The sequence below is a fragment of the Pseudophryne corroboree genome, chromosome 9 (genome assembly GCF_028390025.1).
Source record: "Pseudophryne corroboree isolate aPseCor3 chromosome 9, aPseCor3.hap2, whole genome shotgun sequence".
Lineage (NCBI taxonomy): Eukaryota > Metazoa > Chordata > Amphibia > Anura > Myobatrachidae > Pseudophryne > Pseudophryne corroboree.
In genome coordinates this window covers 395,730,866-395,755,580 of record NC_086452.1, presented here as the reverse complement: position 1 = coordinate 395,755,580, position 24,715 = coordinate 395,730,866, and the positions used below count along the sequence as shown (strand labels likewise).

At 48.3% G+C, this 24,715-nt stretch overlaps 1 protein-coding gene and 1 pseudogene across 1 annotated transcript in view; one reads left to right on the top strand and one right to left on the bottom strand.

The window, feature by feature from the left end:
* Positions 1 to 24,715, bottom strand: part of APPL1 (adaptor protein, phosphotyrosine interacting with PH domain and leucine zipper 1) — a 215,734-nt gene that overhangs the window by 168,506 nt on the left and 22,513 nt on the right. The window lies entirely within an intron of this gene.
* On the top strand, positions 10,537 to 10,654 carry LOC134964679 (5S ribosomal RNA; annotated as a pseudogene).

Here is a 24,715-nt window from a genome sequence, read left to right as displayed (position 1 = left end):
TTTGAGACGTCTGGACCGGTACTAATTGTTTGTCGGCCGTCTCATGTCGTCAACCGACCTTGCCGCGTGTTGACATTATCACGTAATTCCCTAAATAAGCCATCCATTCCGGTGTCGACTCCCTAGAGAGTGACATCACCATTACAGGCAATTGCTCCGCCTCCTCACCAACATCGTCCTCATACATGTCGACACACACGTACCGACACACAGCACACACACAGGGAATGCTCTGATAGAGGACAGGACCTACTAGCCCTTTGGAGAGACAGAGGGAGAGTTTGCCAGCACACACCAAAAACGCTATAATTATATAGGGACAACCTTATATAAGTGTTTTCCCTTATAGCATCTTTTTTATATATTTCTAACGCCAAATTAGTGCCCCCCCTCTCTGTTTTAACCCTGTTTCTGTAGTGCAGTGCAGGGGAGAGCCTGGGAGCCTTCCCTCCAGCCTTTCTGTGAGGGAAAATGGCGCTGTGTGCTGAGGAGATAGGCCCCGCCCCTTTTTCGGCGGCCTCGTCTCCCGCTCTTAACGGATTCTGGCAGGGGTTAAATATCTCCATATAGCCCCCGGAGGCTATATGTGAGGTATTTTTAGCCAAAAATAGGTTTTCATTGCCTCCCAGGGCGCCCCCCTTCCAGCGCCCTGCACCCTCAGTGACTGCCGTGTGAAGTGTGCTGAGAGGAAATGGCGCACAGCTGCAGTGCTGTGCGCTACCTTAAGAAGACTGAGGAGTCTTCATGCCGCCGATTCTGGACCTTCTTCTTGTTTCAGCATCTGCAAGGGGGCCGGCGGCGAGGCTCCGGTGACCATCCAGGCTGTACCTGTGATCGTCCCTCTGGAGCTAATGTCCAGTAGCCAAAGAAGCCAATCCATCCTGCACGCAGGTGAGTTCACTTCTTCTCCCCTAAGTCCCTCGTTGCAGTGATCCTGTTGCCAGCAGGACTCACTGTAAAATAAAAAACCTAAGCTAAACTTTTCTAAGCAGCTCTTTAGGAGAGCCACCTAGATTGCACCCTTCTCGGCTGGGCACAAAAATCTAACTGAGGCTTGGAGGAGGGTCATAGGGGGAGGAGCCAGTGCACACCACCTGATCCTAAAGCTTTACTTTTTGTGCCCTGTCTCCTGCGGAGCCGCTATTCCCCATGGTCCTTTCAGGAACCCCAGCATCCACTAGGACGATAGAGAAATGGGGAAAAAAATGATAGGGGTTCCCCCATATTTAAGCAACCAGCATCGGGCTCTGCGCCTGGTCCCAAAAATACGGGGGACAAAAAGAGTAGGGGTCCCCCGTATTTTTAAAACCAGCACCGGGCTCCACTAGCTGGACAGATAATGCCACAGCCGGGGGTCACTTTTATATAGTGCCCTGCGGCCGTGGCATCAAAAATCCAACTAGTCACCCCTGGCCGGGGTACCCTGGGGGAGTGGGGACCCCTTCAATCAAGGGGTCCCCCCCCCCCCAGCCACCCAAGGACCAGGGGTGAAGCCCGAGGCTGTCCCCCCCCATCCAATGGGCTGCGGATGGGGGGGCTGATAGCCTTTGTTGTAAATGAAAAGATATTGTTTTTAGTAGCAGTACTACAAGTCCCAGCAAGCCTCCCCCGCATGCTGGTACTTGGAGAACCACAAGTACCAGCATGCGGCGGAAAAACGGGCCCGCTGGTACCTGTAGTACTACTACTAAAAAAATACCCAAAAAAACACAAGACACACACACCTTGAAAGTAAAGATTTATTACATACATGCACACAAACATACATACATACTTACCTTATGTTCACACGCAGGTCGGTCCTCTTGTCCAGTAGAATCCATGGGGTACCTGTTGAAAAAATTATACTCACAAAATCCAGTGTAGATCGGTCCTCTTCAAATCCATTTGTAATCCAGGTACTTGATTAAAATAAAAAAACGGACACACGAGCCACGAACTGAAAGGGGCCACATGTTTTCACATGGGACTCCTTTCCCCGAATGCCAGAAACCCACTCTGACTTCTGTCTAAGTGGGTTTCCTCAGCCAATCAGGGAGCGCCACGTTGTAGCACTCTCCTGATCGGCTGTGTGCTCCTGTACTGAGTGACAGGCGGCACACGGCAGTGTTACAATGTAGCGCCTATGCGCTCCATTGTAACCAATGGTGGGAACTTTCTGCCCTGCGGTTGACCTAAAGTGACGTCACCGCTGAGCAGAAAGTTCCCAGCATTGGTTACAATGGAGCGCATAGGCGCTACATTGTAACACTGCCGTGTGCCGCCTGTCACTCAGTACAGGAGCACACAGCCGATCAGGAGAGTGCTACAACGTGGCGCTCCCTGATTGGCTGAAGAAACCCACTTAGACAGAAGTCAGAGGGGGTTTCTGGCATTCGGGGAAAGGAGTCCCATGTGAAAACATGTGGCCCCTTTCAGTTCGTGGTCGGGACACCGTTTTTTTATTTTCACAAGTACGTGGATTACAAATGGATTTGAAGAGGACCGATCTACACTGGATTTTGTGAGTATAATTTTTTCTACAGGTACCCCATGGATTCTACTGGACAAGAGGACCGACCTGCGTGTGAACATAAGGTAAGTATGTATGTATGTTTGTGTGCATGTATGTAATAAATCTTTACTTTCAAGGTGTGTGTGTGTCTTGTGTTTATTTGGGTATTTTTTTAGTAATAGTACTACAGGTACCAGCGGGCCCGTTTTTCCGCCGCATGCTGGTACTTGTGGTTCTCCAAGTACCAGCATGCGGGGGAGGCTTGCTGGGACTTGTAGTACTGCTACTAAAAACAATATCTTTTCATGTACAACAAAGGCTATCAGCCCCCCCATCCGCAGCCCATTGGATGGGGGGGGGGGGGGGGGACAGCCTCTGGCTTCACCCCTGGCCCTTGGGTGGCTGGGGGGGGGGAACCCCTTGATTGAAGGGGTCCCCACTCCCCCAGGGTACCCCGGCCAGGGGTGACTAGTTGGATTTTTGATGCCACGGCCGCAGGGCACTATATAAAAGTGACCCCCGGCTGTGGCATTATCTGTCCAGCTAGTGGAGCCCGGTGCTGGTTTTAAAAATACGGGGGACCCCTACTCTTTTTGTCCCCCGTATTTTTGGAACCAGGACCAGGCGCAGAGCCCGATGCTGGTTGCTTAAATATGGGGGAACCCCTGTCATTTTCCCCCCCATATTTCTGCAACCAGGATCGGCTCAAAGAGCCCGAGGCTGGTTATGCTTAGGAGGGGGGACCCCACGCAATTTTTTTTTTTTAATTTTACACTGTTTAATTTAAAAAAAAAAAAAAAAATGAACCCCAGCACGGATCACACAGATCCGGCCGAGATTCATTTTTAAAAAGTCGGCAGTGTTTTGCTAATCACTGCCGTAAAAATAGAAAAAAAAACACGAATGACATCGACATCGGAACAAAAGAAAAACCCGAATACGACAGCTTAGTAAATTAGTCGTAATCAATTCAAAAAGTTGCAGTTTTACACTTTCGATGTCATTCGTGATTGAACTTTGACCTTTTTCCGAAAATTACGAATGTTAGTAAATTTACCCCGGTGTCTGCAATATCACTTGCTATGCCACTATTTCATGTGCTTGTCTACAAACATGAAACAAACCACCAAAAACTAGCAAAAAGCACATGCATGATTCAAAGGTTGTGTTTCATCTGCAAACCTTGTTAAGTTCCTTGAATACATCCAATATGAATTTGCTGACAGGAGTGTTTCCAAACCCAAATAAAACACAAAAATAAAGGAGCATGGCTATACAATAATTATTCAGATGATCTATTCTAAAGTAAACTACCACACCATAAAACCTACGCACCGGGTGTTGGGAGGATCTGTAAGGCTGGGTACGCATCTAAACGACAGACAATCTTGCCGATGGTCGGGATAAATTCCCTTTGTTCCGGACCATCTGAGATTGCCGGTAAACACTGTGCAAAAAAAAAACAATGGATCGCTCTGTCCTTCATTAACATGCACAGCGCAGCACACGATATCTTTTGATTGACCATGCAGCGCGTTCAACCAAAGGATCTTGCATGCGACCTGCGGAAGCATGTAATTGTGCATACACTGTAAATGATATGCAGGATTTGTTGTTCAAAAATGACAAACCGTTCCAACATTTGTACCTGGCCTAATTCAGATTTCTCTATGTATGGTGGCTATGTACCAAGCTCCGCCCATTTTGGTCAGATATTAGGAACTTTATTACGGGTATTACCGTCCCATTTTCCCTTAGGTACTATCTCTTGCCTACTGAGATGCCGCGGGCCTCTTGCCACCAAACCAAGGTGATACACCACATTTTTCTGCAGCCACGTGTCACATTGCTAGAGACTGGAAACAGCCTTTAGCTCCCTCACTGCAGGCTACCCTCCCCAAGGTTTAGCATGCTTACAATATAGAATTTATGTCCAGCATTATTCACAGCACCATGCTATCTTTCTCTAACACATGGGACCCTTGAGCCTCTTTTTTTCCAAGTCCAACCTTTTTTTTTTTTTTAAATTGTTTACTTACTCGCCTTTCCTCAGCTCCTGCCACTCCAACCCCAGTCTCTCTCCCCTCCTCTTGCAGACTGCAACTCCAAAAGGGCCCTACACACTTGGAGATATCTTTGAAAGATATAAAATTAGATTTATGGTAAGAACTTACCATTGTTAAATCTCTTTCTGCGAGGTACACTGGGTTCCACAGGGAATAACATCGGGGTGTACAGTAGGATTTTGATCCAAGGCACCAACAGGCTAAAAGCTTTGACTGTTCCCAGAATGCATAGCGCCGCCTCCTCTATAACCCCGCCTCCGTGCACAGGAGCTCAGTTTTGTTAATCAGTCCAATGCAGTAGCAGGTAAAAGAGACGACAACAGTTAGTAGCCACGTACACCATATTCTCACGACAGGAGAAAGTATCAGCAGCTAATGCCATACAAACCCAAAGAAGCTAAGTGCGTCAGGGTGGGCGCCCTGTGAAACCCAATATACCTCGCAGAAAGAGATTTAACAACGGTAAGTTCTTACCATAAATCTCGTTTTCTGCAGCGGGGTACACTGGGTTCTACAGGGAATAACATCGGGGATGTCCTAAAGCAGTTCCTCAAGGGAGGGGACGCACTGTAGCGGGCACAAGAACCCGGTGTCCAAAGGAAGCATCCTGGGAGGTGGATGTATCGAAGGCATAGAACCTTATGAACGTGTTCACTGAGGACGACTTAGCCGCCTTGCACAATTGTTCAAGGGTTGCACCACGTAGGGCCGCCCAAGAAGGTCCGACAGACAGAGTAGAATGGGCCTTGATAGTAGCCGGAACTGGACGACCAGCCTGTACATAAGCATGTGCAATCACCATTCTAATCCATCTGGCCAGGGCCTGCTTGTGAGCAGGAAAGCCACGTTTGTGAAACCAAACAGTACAAAGAGAGAATCAGATTTCTTAATGGGAGCTGTCCTCTTTACATAGATACGGATATCCAAAGACGACTGTCTGGAAGACAATTCAGGAGAGACAAAGGCCAAAACCACAATCTCCTGATTAAGGTGGAAAGAAGACACCACGTTAGGTAGGTACCCAGGATGTGTCCTAAGAACCGCCTGGTCACGGTGAAAAATCAGACGGGGGGGGGGGGGGATCTACAAGACAAGGCACCCAAATCCGACACCCATCTAGCAGAGGCAACAGCCAGTAGAAACAATACCTTAAGAGAAAGCCACTTAAGATCTGCTGATTCAAGAGGCTCAAATGGAGACCCTTGTAATGCCTCCAGAACCACCGACAAATCCCAAGGAGCCACAGGCGGGACGAAAGGAGGTTAAATCCGTAACACACCCTGAGTGAATGTTTGAACATCGGGTAGAGTCGCAATTTTTCACTGAAACCAAACCGACAAGGCAGAAATATGAACCTTGATGGAGGCCAGACAAAGGCCCAAGTCCAGGCCCTGTTGCAGAATGGCCAAAAGTTTGGCCACACTAAACTTATAAGCGTCATGCTTGTTAGATGAGCATTAAGCAAAGTAAGAATTCCAGACCCTATGATAAATACGGACAGAAGCTGGTTTCCGGGCCTTCAACTTAGTTTGAATGACCGCTTCACAAAAACCTTTGGCCCTCAGGACCGAAGCTTCAAGAGCCATGCTGTCAAAGCCAACCGGGCCAAATCCTGATATACACAAGGGCCCTGAACGAGGAGGAGATCTGGGCGCTGTGGAAGTAGAAGGGGACGCTCCATCGAGAGATCCTGAAGGTCTGAGAACCAATGCCGTCTGGGCCACGCTGGGGCAATCAGAAGCAGGAGTCATCCTTCTTGCTTGAACTTACTTATTACCCTGGGCAGAAGTGATACCGGTGGGAACACGTAGGGCAGCCGAAAGTTCCATGGAATTGCCAGTGCGTCTACGAACGCTGCTTGAGGATTCCTTGTTCTTGCTCCGAAGACCGGAACCTTGTGATTGTGTCGAGATGCCAACAGGTCCACATCTGGAAGGCCCCACTTGTCCACTAGGAGTTGAAATACTTCTGGATGAAGGCTCCACGTCCTGATGACTGAGGATGTCCGCTTCCCAGTTTAGGACCCCGGAATGAACACTGCCAATATGGCCGGTAGATGGCGTTCCACCCACTGAAGAATCCTTGATACTTCCCTCATTGCCATGCGGCTTAGAGTGCCGCCTTGATGATTTATGTATGCCACTGTGGTGGCGTTGTCCGATTGTACTTGAACAGGTCTGTTCTGTACTAAATGCTGGTCCAAGTTCAGTGCATTTAACACTGCCCACAGTTCCAGAATGTTTATCGGGAGGAGAGACTCCTCCCTGGTCCACCGACCCTGAAGGAAGTGTTGCTCCAACACCGCGCCCCAACCTCTCAGACTGGCATCCGTCATCCGAAGGACCCAGTTGGAGATCCAGAAGGGGACAACCCCTGCTCAAAAGTTGGTCCTGCAGCCACCAACTCAGTGACAGACGGACCTCCGGAAATAATGTGAGACCTGATCCGGTGAGGTAGGTCGTCCCACTTGGCAAGAATCAGTTTCTGCAGAGGGCGGGAATGGAATTGAGCGTACTCCACCATGTCGAAAGCCGACACCATGAGACCTAGCACTTGCAGAGTTTATCGACACTTGCGGACGAGATAGGAATCATCGAATCCTGTCCTGAAGTTTCAAGACCTTCTCCTGAGACAAGAACAACTGCTGGTTGTGAGTGTCCAACAACGCCCCCAGGTGCACCATGCTCTGAGCAGGGACCAGGGAAGATTTCTTCCAGTTGATGAGCCACCCGTGGGCTTGCAGAAACAGGAGTGTCAAATCCAGATTATGAAGGAGAATTTCTGGGGAATTTGCCAGGATCAAGTCGTCCAGATATGGGAGGATCCTGACCCCTTGATGGCGGAGTATAGCCGTCATTACCGCCATGACCTTCGTGGAGACTCGCGGAGCAGTAGGTCAAAACAAACCAAAAGGTAAAGCCCGAAATTGATAATGGAGGTTGCCCACAGCAAACCGCAGGTACTGCTGATGCGACATTGCAATAGGAATATGCAGGTAAGCATCCTGTATGTCCAGGGAGATCATATAATCCTCGGGCTCCAATGCCAGAACAATAGAGCAAAGAGTTTCCATCCGAAACATGGAGACTCTCAGATTTGTTCAAGGACTTGGTTGAGAATGGGCCGAGAGGACCCATTCGGTTTCGGGAATAGGAAAAGCGGTCAATGGTACCCCTTGCCTCTTTGAGCCAAAGGCACCTGTACTACCACTCCTGTGTCCAGGAGGGACTGTACCACCGAATGAAGAGTGTTTGCCTTCACCTGATCCGAAGGGACGTCCGTCAGGCAAAATCGATGAGGGGGACGATTCTTGAAGGATATGGCGTAACCTCGAGTGACGACTTCCCGTACCCAGGCGTCGGAAGTGGTCTTCAACCATTCCTGGGTAAACCCTAGAAGAAGTCGGCCTCCCACACTGGGATCCCCCAGAGGGAGACCCGCCCTGTCATGTAGTAGGCTTGTCAGATTTGGAAGCTGGCTGAAGAGCAGCCCAGGCACGTTTAGGTTTGGGCTTAGTGGTTTTGGAAGTGCGAGCCTGTTTCGGGTATGCCTGACCTTTTGCTTTACCCGAAGGACGAAAGAAGCGAAAAGTACTCTTAACCTTCGGCACCGAAGGAGCAGTACTAGGTAAGACACGCTGTTTTAGCAGAAGCTAAGTCAGCCACTATTTTGTTGAGGTCCTCTCCAAAAATAGAGTGTCTCCCTTAAAAGGGAGCACCTCCAGGATTTTCTTAAACTCCAGATCCACAGACCAGGACCGTAACCATAGAAACCGGCGAGCCAAAATGGATGTAGTAGAAGCCTTGGCCGCCAGAATACCGGCGTCAGAAGCCGCCTCCTTAATGTAATGAGAGGCTGTAACAATATACGAGAGACATTGTCTAGCGTTTTCAGAAAAGTTGGAAGGCAGCTCCGCTTCCACCTCCTGAGCCCACGCTTCAATAGCTTCTGCAGCCCAAGTAGCTGCATTAGTGGGCCGATGCACAGCTCCTGCTAGGGTGTAAATCGCCTTTAAGCAACCCTCCACATGCTTATCCGTCGGCTCTTCCAGATAAGTGACGGTAGTTACAGGTAGAGCTGAGGAAACCACCAGCCGCGCCAATTGCGAATCCACAGGCGGGGGTGTTTCCCAATTTTTACTAAGCTCCGCAGCGAGGTGATAGCGAGCCAGCATTTTCTTGTGAGGTGTGAATTTCTTTCCCGGATTTTCCCAGGATTCCTGACGTATGTCAACTAAATGGTCAGAGTGAGGTAACCTCTGCTGAACCCTCTGCTGTTATGTTTTCCTCTAACGTGTCCGCAGCATCACCACCACACAATGTGGGATCAGCCACAGCTCCGTCGCCCCTTGTAGCTGACATACCTGTAAGCTCAAATCACGGGCAACTCAGTACAATATCAGCAGTCTAATACCTTGTCAAGAACCCCCTGTGCAGTGTATTAGCACAAACAGAGAATTCAAGAGGTATATGGTGACTGAAAATCACAGAGAAAAATACACAAATATATCCTGTGAAACACCTATATGAAATAGCAGCCCTGACGCACTTAGCCCGCTCAGGGTACAGAATATAGGGATAGCAATCTGAGTGAGATACACAGAATGGAAGTCGCGCAGCAGAATATATATATATATATATATATATATATATATATATATATATATAGTGGGGGGTCCCTGCACTCTCACTTAATAACAGTAAATGGTGGGGTGCCAGTCAGAGTCCAATCTCGTGAGAGATGGGGCCCATAGTACAAACAAACAGTATTTCCACTATGTGGAAAAGACAGCACTCTTCAAATGGATTTTCAAAAAATCAAAAAGGTGAATATTTATTGCAAAGTTTGTCTCACAGTTTTCCAGGAAATGTCCAACGTTTCGGTCCACACCGGGACCTTTTTCAAGGTATACAGCATCAGCAACAACCAGACAGCAATGCAGCATAGATCAAAGTGAGCAGGGAAACTGGAGCACCGGATGTGCCTCACAGGCCCCTGTTATATACCCAGAAATAGTGCTATTCCCGCCTTCCAGATGATTGGGGGCGTGTTGGAACGCATGGTGGAACGCAAATGACCTCACTTCCGGTTTCGTCGGAAGTAGGTCTCGTGGGCCGACTGTAATGTTTATGCACATCTACTAGACTGTGGCTACTGTAATCTATTGAATGGGTGCTCAGTGGTAATCTATCATCACAAGAGAGCTATAGTGAGAAGCACAGACGCGCCGGGTCCTGATACGCAACCGTCACTTCCGGTTTCGCCGGACGCGGACTGCGTGACTGAATAACAGTGCAGTGGGGCTATTGTAGTTACCTTAGAGAAAGGTGTATGCACAATCATCGTATTAGCATGGCTGGAGGGGGCTATAGAGGGGAGCACATTCGTACCGGGTCCTGACACGCAAACGTCACTTCCGGTGTTAACCGGAAGTGAGTCACGCTTACAGCCCGGCTGGCGAGAGTCATACAAGGTTGTTATTGCAAAGGAGCCAAATGAGGGGACTAGTGATAGGATTACCCTCAGTTGAAGCCTATGTTGCTTCCGGTGGGACGCATGTCGAGACGCATGTGTCACTTCCGGTGTTAACCTGGAAGTTAGTGGCAATGTAACAACAATACACTGCCAGTATGATAAATACAAGGGCTATAATCATAAAGCACATAGGTACAAAGTAAATATATAAAAATGATGAATAATCAATCAAACTACAGGGTTTCTCAATGGGGTATATAGGAGGCCTGTGAGGTCACTTCAGGTAAAACATGACATGTATTACTGAAATCAGACCCCCCACTATATATAGATCCAATCCGTGGTTACGTATTGTTTCTTCTCCTGCACCCACCCTGTATTATATTATATCCTCATGAGTAGACACTGTATAACACTGGATTCATCACTTTGGGTAACATACATGTAATAGTGTGCAAAGGTATATGTGTCTAGAGGTACGGTCCTCATCTGTTTGGGTGTATTTACCGCCATACCACACTGGCCAAGCCCAATACCATCCGAACTTGGAAGCCAATCAGTGCTGGGCCTGGTCAGTACACGATAGGGAGACCTCGTGGAATACCAGGTGCGGTAAGTATAATTATCCATTACAGGTTCCTCCGGTTTTCAACACCCCACGGCATGGCACAGAGCCAGTTAGGGTTCCTCGATGACAATTTACTTGCACAAGCAGAACATGGTGTGATCTCCCTCACAGACGATGATGCGGAAAAAGTGTTATTTGACCAATTAGATTTTGATACACTACCGGCTGAGACTCCGACTGATCTATACCATCAGCTACTCAGACTTAATAGAAGGGAAATAGATCTTACCCTACACGGTCAATTTTTATCCGAATACCACAGAAAAAATAAGAATTTACTCACCGGTAATTCTATTTCTCGTAGTCCGTAGTGGATGCTGGGAACTCCGAAAGGACCATGGGGAATAGCGGGCTCCGAAGGAGGCTGGGCACTCTAGAAAGATTTAGGACTACCTGGTGTGCACTGGCTCCTCCCACTATGACCCTCCTCCAAGCCTCAGTTAGGACACTGTGCCCGGACGAGCGTACACAATAAGGAAGGATTTTGAATCCCGGGTAAGACTCATACCAGCCACACCAATCACACCGTACAACTCGTGATATGAAACCCAGTTAACAGTATGAAACAACTGAGCCTCTCAACAGATGGCTCAACAATAACCCGATTTAGTTAACAATAACTATGTACAAGTATTGTAGATAAACCGCACTTGGGATGGGCGCCCAGCATCCACTACGGACTACGAGAAATAGAATTACCGGTGAGTAAATTCTTATTTTCTCTGACGTCCTAGTGGATGCTGGGAACTCCGAAAGGACCATGGGGATTATACCAAAGCTCCCAAACGGGCGGGAGAGTGCGGATGACTCTGCAGCACCGAATGAGAGAACTCCAGGTCCTCCTCAGCCAGGGTATCAAATTTGTAGAATTTTGCAAACGTGTTTGCCCCTGACCAAGTAGCTGCTCGGCAAAGTTGTAAAGCCGAGACCCCTCGGGCAGCCGCCCAAGATGAGCCCACCTTCCTTGTGGAATGGGCATTTACAGATTTTGGCTGTGGCAGGCCTGCCACAGAATGTGCAAGCTGAATTGTACTACAAATCCAGCGAGCAATAGTCTGCTTACAAGCAGGAGCACCCAGCTTGTTGGGTGCATACAGGATAAACAGCGAGTCAGATTTTCTGACTCCAGCCGTCCTGGAAACATATATTTTCAGGGCCCTGACAACGTCTAGCAACTTGGAGTCCTCCAAGTCCCTAGTAGCCGCAGGCACCACAATAGGCTGGTTCAGGTGAAACGCTGACACCACCTTAGGGAGAAACTGGGGACGAGTCCTCAATTCTGCCCTATCCATATGGAAAATCAGATAAGGGCTTTTACAAGACAAAGCCGCCAATCCTGATACTCGCCTGGCAGAAGCCAAGGCCAATAACATGACCACCTTCCACGTGAGATATTTCAGATCCACGGTTTTTAGTGGCTCAAACCAATGTGATTTTAAGAAACTCAACACCACGTTGAGATCCCAAGGTGCCACAGGGAGCACAAACGGGGGCTGAATATGCAGCACTCCTTTAACAAATGTCTGAACTTCAGGTACTGAAGCTAGTTCTTTTTGAAAGAAAATCGACAGAGCCGAGATCTGTACCTTAATGGAGCCCAGTTTTAGGCCCATATTAACTCCTGCTTGCAGGAAATGCAGAAATCGACCTAGTTGAAATTCCTCTGTTGGGGCCTTTTCGGCCTCACACCATGCAACATACTTCCGCCATATGCGGTGATAATGATTTGCTGTAACCTCTTTCCTAGCTTTAATAAGCGTAGGAATGACTTCCTCCGGAATGCCCTTTTCCTTCAGGATCCGGCGTTCAACCGCCATGCCGTCAAACGCAGCCGCGGTAAGTCTTGGAACAGACAGGGCCCCTGCTGTAGCAGGTCTTGTCTGAGCGGCAGAGACCACGGGTCCTCTGAGATCATCTCTTGAAGTTCCGGGTACCACGCTCTTCTTGGCCAATCCGGAACCACGAGAATTGTGTTTACTCCTAGCTTTCTTATTATTCTCAATACCTTCGGTATGAGAGGTAGAGGAGGGAACACAAACTGACTGGTACACCCACGGTGTCACTAGAGCGTCCACAGCTATCGCCTGAGGGTCTCTTGACCTGGCGCAATACCTCTCTAGTTTTTTGTTTAGGCGGGACGCCATCATGTCCACCTGTGGACGACCCCACTGATTTACAATCATTTGGAAGACTTCTGGATGAAGTCCCCACTCTCCCGGGTGGAGGTCGTGCCTGCTGAGGAAGTCTGCTTCCCAGTTGTCCACTCCCGGGATGAACACTGCTGACAGTGCTAGTACATGATTTTCCGCCCATCGGAGAATTCTTGTGGCTTCTGCCATTGCCATCCTGCTTCTTGTGCCGCCCTGTCGATTCACATGGGCGACTACCGTGATGTTGTCTGACTGGATCAGCACCGGCTGGTGTAGGAGCAGGGATTTTGCTTGACTTAGGGCATTGTAAATGGCCCTTAGTTCCAGAATATTTATGTGAAGGGAAGTCTCCTGACTTGACCATAGTCCTTGGAAGTTTCTTCCCTTTGTGACTGCCCCCCAGCCTCGTAGGCTGGCATCCGTGGTCACCAGGACCCAGTCCTGTATGCCGAATCTGCGGCCCTCCAGAAGATGAGCACTCTGCAGCCACCACAGAAGAGACACCCTGGTTCTTGGGGACAGGGTAATCAAGCGATGCATCTGAAGATGCGATCCGGACCACTTGTCCAACAGGTCCCACTGAAAAATTCTGGCATGGAACCTGCCGAATGGAATTGCTTCGTAAGAAGCTACCATCTTTCCCAGGACCCGCGTGCAGTGATGCACCGATACCTGTTTTGGTTTTAGGAGGTCTCTGACTAGAGAAGACAACTCCCTGGCTTTCTCCTCCGGGAGAAACTTTTTTCTGGACTGTGTCCAGAATCATTCCCAGGAACATTAGACGTGTCGTCGGGACCAGCTGTGACTTTGGGATATTCAGAATCCAGCCGTGCTGGCGCAGCACTTCCTGAGATAGTGCTACTCCCACTAACAACTGTTCCTTGGATCGTGCCTTTATTAGGAGATCGTCCAAGTATGGGATAATTAAAACTCCCTTTTTTCGAAGGAGTATCATCATTTCCGCCATAACCTTGGTAAATACCCTCGGTGCCGTGGAGAGTCCAAACGGCAGCGTCTGGAATTGGTAATGGCAATCCTGTACCACAAATCTGAGGTACTCCTGGTGAGGATGGTAAATGGGGACATGCAGGTAAGCATCCTTGATGTCCAGGGATACCATGTAATCCCCCTCCTCCAGGCTTGCAATAACCGCCCTGAGCGATTCCATCTTGAACTTGAATTTTTTTATGTATGTGTTCAAGGATTTCAATTTTAAAATGGGTCTCACCGAACCGTCCGGTTTCGGCACCACAAATAGTGTGGAATAGTAACCCCGGCCTTGTTGAAGTAGGGGTACCTTGATTATCACCTGCTGGGAATACAGCTTGTGAATCGCTGTTTGCTCCCTCAGACAGGGAGGCGGTGCTATCGGCAAGGCAGATTTTAGGAACCGGTGGGGTGGAGCCGCCTCGAATTCCAGCTTGTACCCCTGAGATACTATTTGAAGGATCCAGGGATCCACCTGTGAGCGAGCCCACTGATCGCTGAAATTCATGAGGCGGGCCCCCACCGTACCTGGCTCCGCCTGTGGAGCCCCACCGTCATGCGGCGGACTTGGAAGAGGAAGCGGGGGAGGACTTTTGCTCCTGGGAACCTGCTGTTTGTTGCAGCCTTTTTCCCCTACCTCTGCCTCTAGACAGAAAAGACCCTCCTTTTCCCCGCTTGTTTTTCTGGGTCCGAAAGGACTGAACCTGATAAAATGGCGCCTTCTTAGGTTGTGAGGGGACATGGGGTAAAAATGCTGACTTCCCAGACGTTGCTGTGGAAACTAGGTCGGAGAGACCATCCCCAAATAATTCCTCCCCCTTATAAGGCAAAACTTCCATGTGCCTTTTGGAATCTGCATCTCCAGTCCACTGGCGAGTCCATAAGCATCTCCTAGCAGAGATGGACAATGCACTTACTTTAGATGCCAGCCGGCAGATTTCCCGCTGTGCATCTCTCATATATAAGACTGAGTCTTTGATATGGTCAATTGTTAGCAGAATCGTGTCTCTGTCTAGTGTGTCAATATTTTCTGACAGTTTATCTGACCACGCAGCGGCAGCACTGCACATCCATGCTGACGCAATAGCTGGTCTAAGTATAATGCCTGAGTGTGTATATACAGACTTCAGGATCGCCTCCTGCTTTCTATCAGCAGGTTCCTTAAGGGCGGCCGTATCCTGAGACGGTAGTGCCACCTTTTTAGACAAACGTGTGAGCGCTTTATCCACCCTAGGAGGTGTTTCCCAACGTAACCTATCCTCTGGCGGGAAAGGGAACGCCATTAGTACCTTCTTAGGAATTACCAATTTCTTATCAGGGGAAGCCCACGCTTCTTCACACACTTCATTTAATTCATCTGACGGGGGAAAAACTACAGGTAGTTTTTTCTCCCCAAACATAATACCCTTTTTTGTGGTACCTGGATGTAAATCAGAAATATTTAACACCTCTTTCATTGCCTCAATCATGCAGTGAATGGCCTTAATGGGCATTAAATGTGACTCATCGTCATCGACACTGGTGTCAGTATCCGTGTCGACATCTACTTGTGCCATCTGAGATAGCGGGCGTTTCAGAGCCCCTAATGACTTTTGAGACACCTGGACAGGCACGAGCTGAGAACTCGGCTGTCCCACAGTCGGCATGTCGTCAAATTTCTTATGTAATGAGTCTATACGTGCACTCATTTCTTTCCATAAGCTCATCCACTCAGGTGTCTGCCCCCCAGGGGGTGACATCCCTTCTAAAGGCATCTGCTCCGCCTCCACCTCATTATCCTCATCAAACATGTCGACACAGCCGTACCGACACACTCCACACACACAGGGAATGCTCTATATAGAGGACAGGACCCACAAAAGCCCTTTGGGGGGACAGAGTGAGAGTATGCCAGCACACACCAGAGCGCTATATAAGGCAGGGACTAACTGAGTTATGTCCCTTATAGCTGCTTTTTAATATAAACTATATACTGCGCCAAATTAAATGCCCCCCCTCTCTCTTTTTTACCCTTTTCTGTAGTGTAGTCTGCAGGGGAGAGCCAGGGAGCTTCCTTTCAGCGGAGCTGTGAGGGAAAAATGGCGCCAGTGTGCTGAGGGAGATAGCTCCGCCCCTTTTCTGCGGCCTATTCTCCCGCTTTTTTATGGAATCTGGCAGGGGTATTTACCTCATATATAGCCCCTGGGGCTATATATTGAGGTATTTTTGCCAGCCAAGGTGTTTTTATTGCTGCCTCAGGGCGCCCCCCCCCCAGCGCCCTGCACCCTCAGTGACCGGAGTGTGAAGTGAGAGAGGAGCAATGGCGCACAGCTGCAGTGCTGTGTGCTACCTTGGTGAAGACTGATGTCTTCATGCCGCCGATTTTCCGGACCATCTTCTTGCTTCTGGCTCTGTAAGGGGGACGGCGGCGCGGCTCCGGGACCGAACATCAAGGCTGGGCCTGCGGTCGATCCCTCTGGAGCTAATGGTGTCCAGTAGCCTAAGAAGCCCAATCCGGCTGCAAGCAGGCGAGTTCGCTTCTTCTCCCCTTAGTCCCTCGCTGCAGTGAGCCTGTTGCCAGCAGGTCTCACAGAAAATAAAAAACCTAAGACTATCTTTCTTCTAAGAGCTCAGGAGAGCCCCTAGTGTGCATCCAACCTCGGCCGGGCACAAAATCTAACTGAGGCTTGGAGGAGGGGCATAGTGGGAGGAGCCAGTGCACATTAGGTAGTCCTAAATCTTTCTAGAGTGCCCAGCCTCCTTCGGAGCCCGCTATTCCCCATGGTCCTTTCGGAGTTCCCAGCATCCACTAGGACGTCAGAGAAAAACAGATACCCAGAGGCTTCAGGGTTAACAACATACCAACAATAGGCAGAAACAATCCCACCTTTTGCAGTCGGTGGTGTGGTGTCCTGAATAAGTGCTCCCTGGACCTGATGCTATTGGTTATAGAGGAGGTCGGCACCGAGTTGAAGAAAGTTAAGGCCCAGATCACTAACTTTAACGAGATACATTTGGCCACCATTAGGAACGACAGGAGCAATAATCTGATCGACAAACTTCAGAACCAGGTTGATACATACAAAAAGGAGATCACTGCTTTTAAACGCAGTAAACTCTCCACTGTAAACTCTGATTACCAGAATCATACGGTATATAGGTGGCTGGTCGGTGACTCTAGATCCACCAGACCTCAAAGACCCTATAGGACTCGTAGACCCGGGCGTAGGCAACCCAACATATATGACACAGCCTCCTCCGCATCTGCCTCAAAGACGGAATCCCCAGACAACCGTCCACCCCAAGGAGCTTTTTTAGATCGTACAACAGCCACCGGCCGGCCACCAGCCATAAGCAACGAAGGCCGCATCCAAGGAAGGGGAGATACATGGCGAAAATGCAGAGACAAGAACCTGACCTAGTCTTCAACCTATCCAGTAAGCACCTAGATGACGCCACTTTAAAACTCCTCTCCAGAGGTCTGTCATTTGTCCCCACTACTCCCTGTAGTCAGTTCGACACTACAGTCGACATATATAAGTTTGGCCGCAAACTCAGATTACGGGAATTTTTCCCTATAGAACACGAAAGAGATAGCACATGCCTACATAGGCCATCCACATTCGATCCGACCTCCTCAAACCCTAGCATCAAGACGTTCACTCAACTTGTTGAACATGATGCACGCACACCCACTACTAAAAAACGATTTGACAATCTCTCCTTCACCGAGCAGAAGGCACTTACTGCACTTAAGAAAGATACCAGCATTGTAATCAGACCTGCTGATAAGGGAGGTGCAGTGGTGGTACAAGATTGGAGAGATTACGACTCCGAAATAACCAGACAGCTATCTGATGACATGACCTACACCTGCCTCCAGAGCAACCCCATCCCCACCATCAAAGCCAAGGTGGATGACCTATTACACCTTGGGTTCCAATCATCACACATTGATAAACACACATATGAATTTTTGACAGTTGACTCACCAGTGTGCCCAATTATCTATACCATCCCTAAGATCCATAAAACCCTGGTACACCCACCGGGTAGACCGATCATTTCTGCTAGAAATTCACTTCTACAACCGTTAGCCATTTACCTAGACACTTTTTTACAACCCATAGTACAACTCAGTAGTAGCTATGTGCGTGACACCTCAGATTTTCTGCAAAAATTGGCCAACCTCCACTCAGATCTGGACAATACTCTACTGGCAACTATGGATGTGAGTTCTCTCTACACTATAATCCCTCACGAACAAGGCCTCCTAGCACTAGAAAGAGCTTTATTACAAAAACCACCGACTGGACCACCAGTGGGTTTCCTCCTGGATCTAGCTGGATTAGTCCTCAAACAGAATCATTTCCTATATCGAGGGAAATACTATCTTCAACGCGAGGGGACCGCTATGGGCTCGAATTTGGCACCGGCATATGCTAACATCTATATGACCCAGTACGAGCAATCAAACATCCTGTCCAACTATGAGACTGAAATATTATTCTATAAACGGTTTATAGATGATATTTTCCTAATATGGAAAGGGGATATGGATACCTTTAAGCAGATGGTGAGCTCCCTGAATGCCCTCGACAGCCCGGTCAAATTCACCTGTCAATGCGACCCACACAGCATCAACTTTTTGGACATAACTGTAACCCTGATTGATGGCCGCATTACCACTAGCCTGTATAGAAAACCTACAGACAGAAACACTCTGCTACTCTCTAGTAGCCAACATCCACCTGCTTTAAAGAACAATCTCCCTATGTCACAATTCCTCAGGGTGATGAGAAATAACTCAGATATGGACACCATGGAGAGTCAGTTATCCGAGATGACCACCCGATTTATACACCGAGGCTACAAGAAAGGGAGAGTATCTGAGTGTCTGGTAAAAGCCAGGAAGAAGTTTTCCGAACCAACCACCACTAACACACAGAGGACAGCAACTGCAGATCGGATGGTATTCACAACCACATATAGCAATCAAACAGGATCGCAAGGTCTATTCGTAGACATTGGCCAATACTCGCAACTGATGACCAACTTAAATTAAGAAGAAAACCTACTATGATGGCTTATCGTAGAGCACCCAACCTGAAACAACTACTGATGAGACCCCTGATTGAGCACAGTCCGTCCACGACACACACTTGGCTGCATGAACAACGTCCGGGCTGCTTCAAGTGCACAGGTTGCACTACATGCAGAGGCATGCTCACAGGATCGTCTTTTCCACATCCCCACTCTGGACGATCAATAGCAATTAAATATAGACTACATTGTCTGATGGACCACCTCGTTTACATCTTAACCTGCCCGTGTGGACTGTACTATGTTGGGATGACCTCTAGGAGATTTAGAGATAGGATGGCTAACCACAGAACCTCAATCCATCAAGCAATCACAACCGGCACAGCGACATTACCAGTAGCCCGTCATTTTTTGACATAACGACACCAGGTATCGGACCTCAGATCGAAACTGATAGACTGGATACCCCCACCGCCCAGAGGGGGAGACCGCATCTTGCTGCTTAAGAAGAAGGAAAGTTCGTGGATCCACAGACTGGACACCATTGCCCCTAGGGGCATGAACGAAAACAACCCATTGTCTATTTTTTTGAAATAATCCTGAAATCCTTGTTCACCCCATACCTTTGTACCGTATGCACGATTTGCTTGTTATGTCTCAACACTAACACTATTGTTCAATATGTTTTCTGATTTCAGTAATACATGTCATGTTTTACCTGAAGTGACCTCACAGGCCTCCTATATACCCCATTGAGAAACCCTGTAGTTTGATTGATTATTCATCATTTTTATATATTTACTTTGTACCTATGTGCTTTATGATTATAGCCCTTGTATTTATCATACTGGCAGTGTATTGTTGTTACATTGCCACTAACTTCCAGGTTAACACCGGAAGTGACACATGCGTCTCGACAAGCGTCCCACCGGAAGCAACATAGGCTTCAACTGTAGTCCCCTCATTTGGCTCCTTTGCAATAACAACCTTGTATGACTCTCGCCAGCCGGGCTGTAAGCGTGACTCACTTCCGGTTAACACCGGAAGTGACGTTTGCGTGTCAGGACCCGGTACGAATGTGCTCCCCTCTATAGCCCCCTCCAGCCATGCTAATACAATAGCCCCACTGCACTGTTATTCAGTCACGCGGTCCGCGTCCGGCGAAACCGGAAGTGACGGTTGCGTATCAGGACCCGGCGCGTCTGTGCTTCTCACTATAGCTCTCTCTTGTGATGATAGATTACCACTGAGCACCCATTCAATAGATTACAGTAGCCACAGTCTAGTAGATGTGCATAAACATTACAGTCGGCCCACGAGACCTACTTCCAACGAAACCGGAAGTGAGGTCCTTTGCGTTCCACCATGCGTTCCAACACGCCCCCAATCATCTGGAAGGCGGGAATAGCACTATTTCTGGGTATATAACAGGGGCCTGTGAGGCACATCCGGTGCTCCAGTTTCCCTGCTCACTTTGATCTATGCTGCATTGCTGTCTGGTTGTTGCTGATGCTGTATACCTTGAAAAAGGTCCCGGTGTGGACCGAAACGTTGGACATTTCCTGGAAAACTGTGAGACAAACGTTGCAATAAATATTCACCTTTTTGATTTTTTGAAAATCCATTTGAAGAGTGCTGTCTTTTCCACATAGTGGAAATACTGTTATATATATATATATATATATATATATATATATATATATATATATATATATATATATATATACACATATACATATACACACACACACACACACACACACACACACACACACACACACACACACACACACACACGTCACATGTACAATGCAGAAATTATGACCTGCAATAAAACTGCACTGGACTGGCAACACAAATTAATACTAAGTACAGCTATACAGATCATTAGTTATAGCAATGCACAGTAAATACTGGATGTATATCACAGGGTACTTGTACTACATAACCCTGATTAAAACGGTTTCTTAACTAACACTGTCAACAGACATGTAGAATACTTAAGTGTCCTGCAAAATGCACAGCGCTGACATGCAGGCGGCTTTACAGAGGAGGATCCGCCCAAACAGTCCCAGGATCAGCTCAGCATGTGAAGATGGCGCCCAAACGCTGACAGGGAGTGAGGGAGAGAGAGATGCAGCTCCAGGGTGGGAACATTTACTCTAAATGGCGCCCAGGGGCTGGGGAAGGGACTACAGGTCAGAGCCTTATCCCCTTGCTGGACTTCACCACCGGGTACTGTGGGCCATATAAAAACGTTTTTTTAGTAAAACCGACCTGTGCCCCTGCCCTGGCGGTCTAGTGGGGTCCATGTACTGCCACAGTGTCCAGGCCAGCACACGCGGCCAGCCTCCCACCGGCCACGCCGGATCGCGGTTTCCAGCGGGTCCCGCTTGGGGGACCCTCTTACCTCCTCCCTAAGTGCGGCCACGCGATCCAGGAGAGCTGCGGTGGTGTGTGTGCCTGACTAAAGAAAACCGAAGCATCCGCTGTAAGTACCCGGCAACTAGGACACGGGAGTATACAGCGCTGCTGGGGGAGGTGATGGAGCTGCAGCAGATGTCAGAGTGACATCTAACACTCACAGTGTCTCTGCTACAGCCCTTGAAGTCTTCCAAAATTCACTTATAAAAGCTCTTCTGAGGGCTGCTGTAACAGCCCTGCCTGTTGTATGCCTGCATTGCATGGCACCAACTACAAAAACTGAGATCCTGTGCATGGAGGTGGGGTTACAGAGGAGGCAGCGCTGTGCATCCTGGGAACATTCAAAGCTTTTAGCCTGTTGGTGCCTCGGATCAAGATCCTACTCTACACCCCGATGTTATTCCCTGTGGAACCCAGTGTACCCCGCAGCAGAAAAGATAGTTAAAAAATGAACGATAAATCGTTCATATCTTTCAGTGTGTATGCACCAATGATGAAGGATGCGCGTCCCTGCAATCGTTCATCATCGTTTAAACATGCAAGCCAATTTGGATGATATCGATGTATGTAATGTCATATCGTCCAAATCGGTCATAGACATCGTTCAGTGTGTATGCAACAAACGTTCATCTTGCATATTGCACAAATCTGTCAGTGTGCAGGGCCCAATACCCTTGTCTACTATCCAAACTAATTTCACAAATTTACTAATTATTGTCTAATATTTACTTGGCGATATAGCTGCTTCCGTCACTTTGCTACTTCTACGTGGTATTTCAATGTTGCCTGTACCATCTGATATAGATAGATTTTATTATATATATATATATATATATATATATATATATATATATATATATATATATATATATATGTTACACACCTTGACAAAGGGGCATGTGAGCCCCGAAACGTCGGCTTCATGTAAACGATTTTGAATACACTTTTTCCATTTACAAATCCTCGAGTGCCGCTGTCTTTTTTTGGAATTATATATATATTATATATATATATATATATATATATATATATATATATATATATATATATATATATATATATATATATTATTATAAGATTTTACTTACCGGTAAATCTATTTCTCGTAGGCCGTAGTGGATGCTGGGGACTCCGTAAGGACCATGGGGAATAGCGGGCTCCGCAGGAGACTGGGCACTCTAAAGAAAGATTTAGTACTATCTGGTGTGCACTGGCTCCTCCCTCTATGCCCCTCCTCCAGACCTCAGTTAAGGAAACTGTGCCCGGAAGAGCAGACATTATAGGGAAAGGATTTTGGAATCTCGGGTAAGACTCATACCAGCCACACCGTATAACTTGTGATACATTTATCCAGTCAACAGTATGAACAACAACAGGGCATCAACAATGGATGCCAACATAACATAACCCATTATTAAGCAATAACTATGTACAAGTATTGCAGAAAGTCCGCACTTGGGACGGGCGCCCAGCATCCACTACGGACTACGAGAAATAGATTTACCGGTAAGTAAAATCTTAATTTTCACTGACGTCCTAGTGGATGCTGGGGACTCCGTAAGGACCATGGGGATTATACCAAAGCTCCCAAACGGGCGGGAGAGTGCGGATGACTCTGCAGCACCGAATGGGCAAACTCAAGGTCCTCCTCAGCCAGGGTATCAAACTTGTAGAACTTTGCAAATGTGTTTGAACCCGACCAAGTAGCAGCTCGGCAAAGCTGTAATGCCGAGACCCCTCGGGCAGCCGCCCAAGAAGAGCCCACCTTCCTTGTGGAATGGGCTTTCACCGATTTTGGATGCGGCAATCCAGCCGCAGAATGAGCCTGCTGAATCGTGTTACAGATCCAGCGGGCAACGGTTTGCATTGAAGCAGGAGCACCCAACTTGTTAGGGGCATACAGGATAAACAGCGAGTCAGTTTTCCGGACTCCAGCCGTTCGGGCTACATAAATCTTCAAAGCCCTGACTACATTTAGTAACCTGGAATCCTCCAAGTCACGAGTAGCTGCAGGCACCACAATAGGTTGGTTCAAATTAAAAGATAACACCACCTTTGGCAGAAATTGGGGACGAGTCCGCAATTCTGCCCTGTCCACATGAAAAACCAGATAGGGGCTTTTACATGACAAAGCCGCCAATTCTGACACACGCCTAGCCGAAGCTAATGCCAATAGCATGACCACCTTCCACGTGAGATACTTTAGCTCCACGGTCTTAAGTGGTTCAAACCAGTGGGATTTTAGGAAACCCAACACCACGTTGAGATCCCAAAGGTGCCACAGGTGGCACAAAAGGGGGCTGAATATGCAGCACTCCCTTAACAAACGTCTGAACTTCAGGAAGAGACCCCAGTTCCTTTTGAAAGAAAATGGATAGGGCCGAAATCTGGACCTTTATGGAACCCAACTTCAAGCCCATAGTCACTCCAGACTGTAGAAAGTGCAGAAATCTGCCCAGTTGGAATTCCTCTGTAGGGGCCTTCCTGGCCTCACACCAAGCAACATATTTTCGCCATATGCGGTGATAATGCTTTGCTGTCACGTCCTTCCTAGCCTTTATCAGCGTAGGAATAACTTCCTCCGGAATGCCTTTTTCCGCTAGGATCCGGCGTTCAACCGCCATGCCGTCAAACGCAGCAAGTCTTGGAACAGGCAGGGCCCCTGTTGCAACAGGTCCTGTCTGAGAGGCAGAGGCCATGGGTCCTCTGTGAGCATTTCTTGCAATTCTGGGTACCAAGGTCTTCTTGGCCAATCCGGAACAATGAGTATTGTTCTCACTCCTCTTCTTCTTACGATTCTCAGTACCTTGGGTATGAGAGGAAGAGGAGGGAACACATAGACCGACTGGAACACCCACGGTGTTACCAGGGCGTCCACAGCTATCGCCTGAGGGTCTCTTGACCTGGCGCAATACCGTTGCAGCTTTTTGTTGAGACAGGACGCCATCATGTCTACCTGTGGCAGTTCCCATCGATCTGTAATCTGAATGAAGACTTCTTGATGAAGTCCCCACTCTCCCGGGTGGAGGTCGTGCCTGCTGAGGAAGTCTGCTTCCCAGTTGTCCACTCCCGGAATGAACACTGCTGACAGTGCTTGTACGTGATTCTCCGCCCACCGAAGAATCCTGGTGGCTTCCGCCATCGCGACTCTGCTTCTTGTGCCGCCCTGGCGGTTTACATGAGCCACCGCGGTGATGTTGTCTGACTGAATCAGCACCGGTTGGTTGCGAAGCAGGGGCTCCGCTTGACTCAGGGCGTTGAATATGGCCCTTAGTTCCAGGATATTTATGTGCAGACAAGTTTCCCGACTTCACCACAACCCTTGGAAGTTTCTTCCCTGAGTGACTGCCCCCCACCCTCGGAGGCTCGCATCCGTGGTCACCAGGACCCAGTCCTGTATGCCGAATCTGCGGCCCTCGAGAAGGTGAGCACTCTGTAGCCACCACAGAAGAGACCCCCTTGCCCTGGG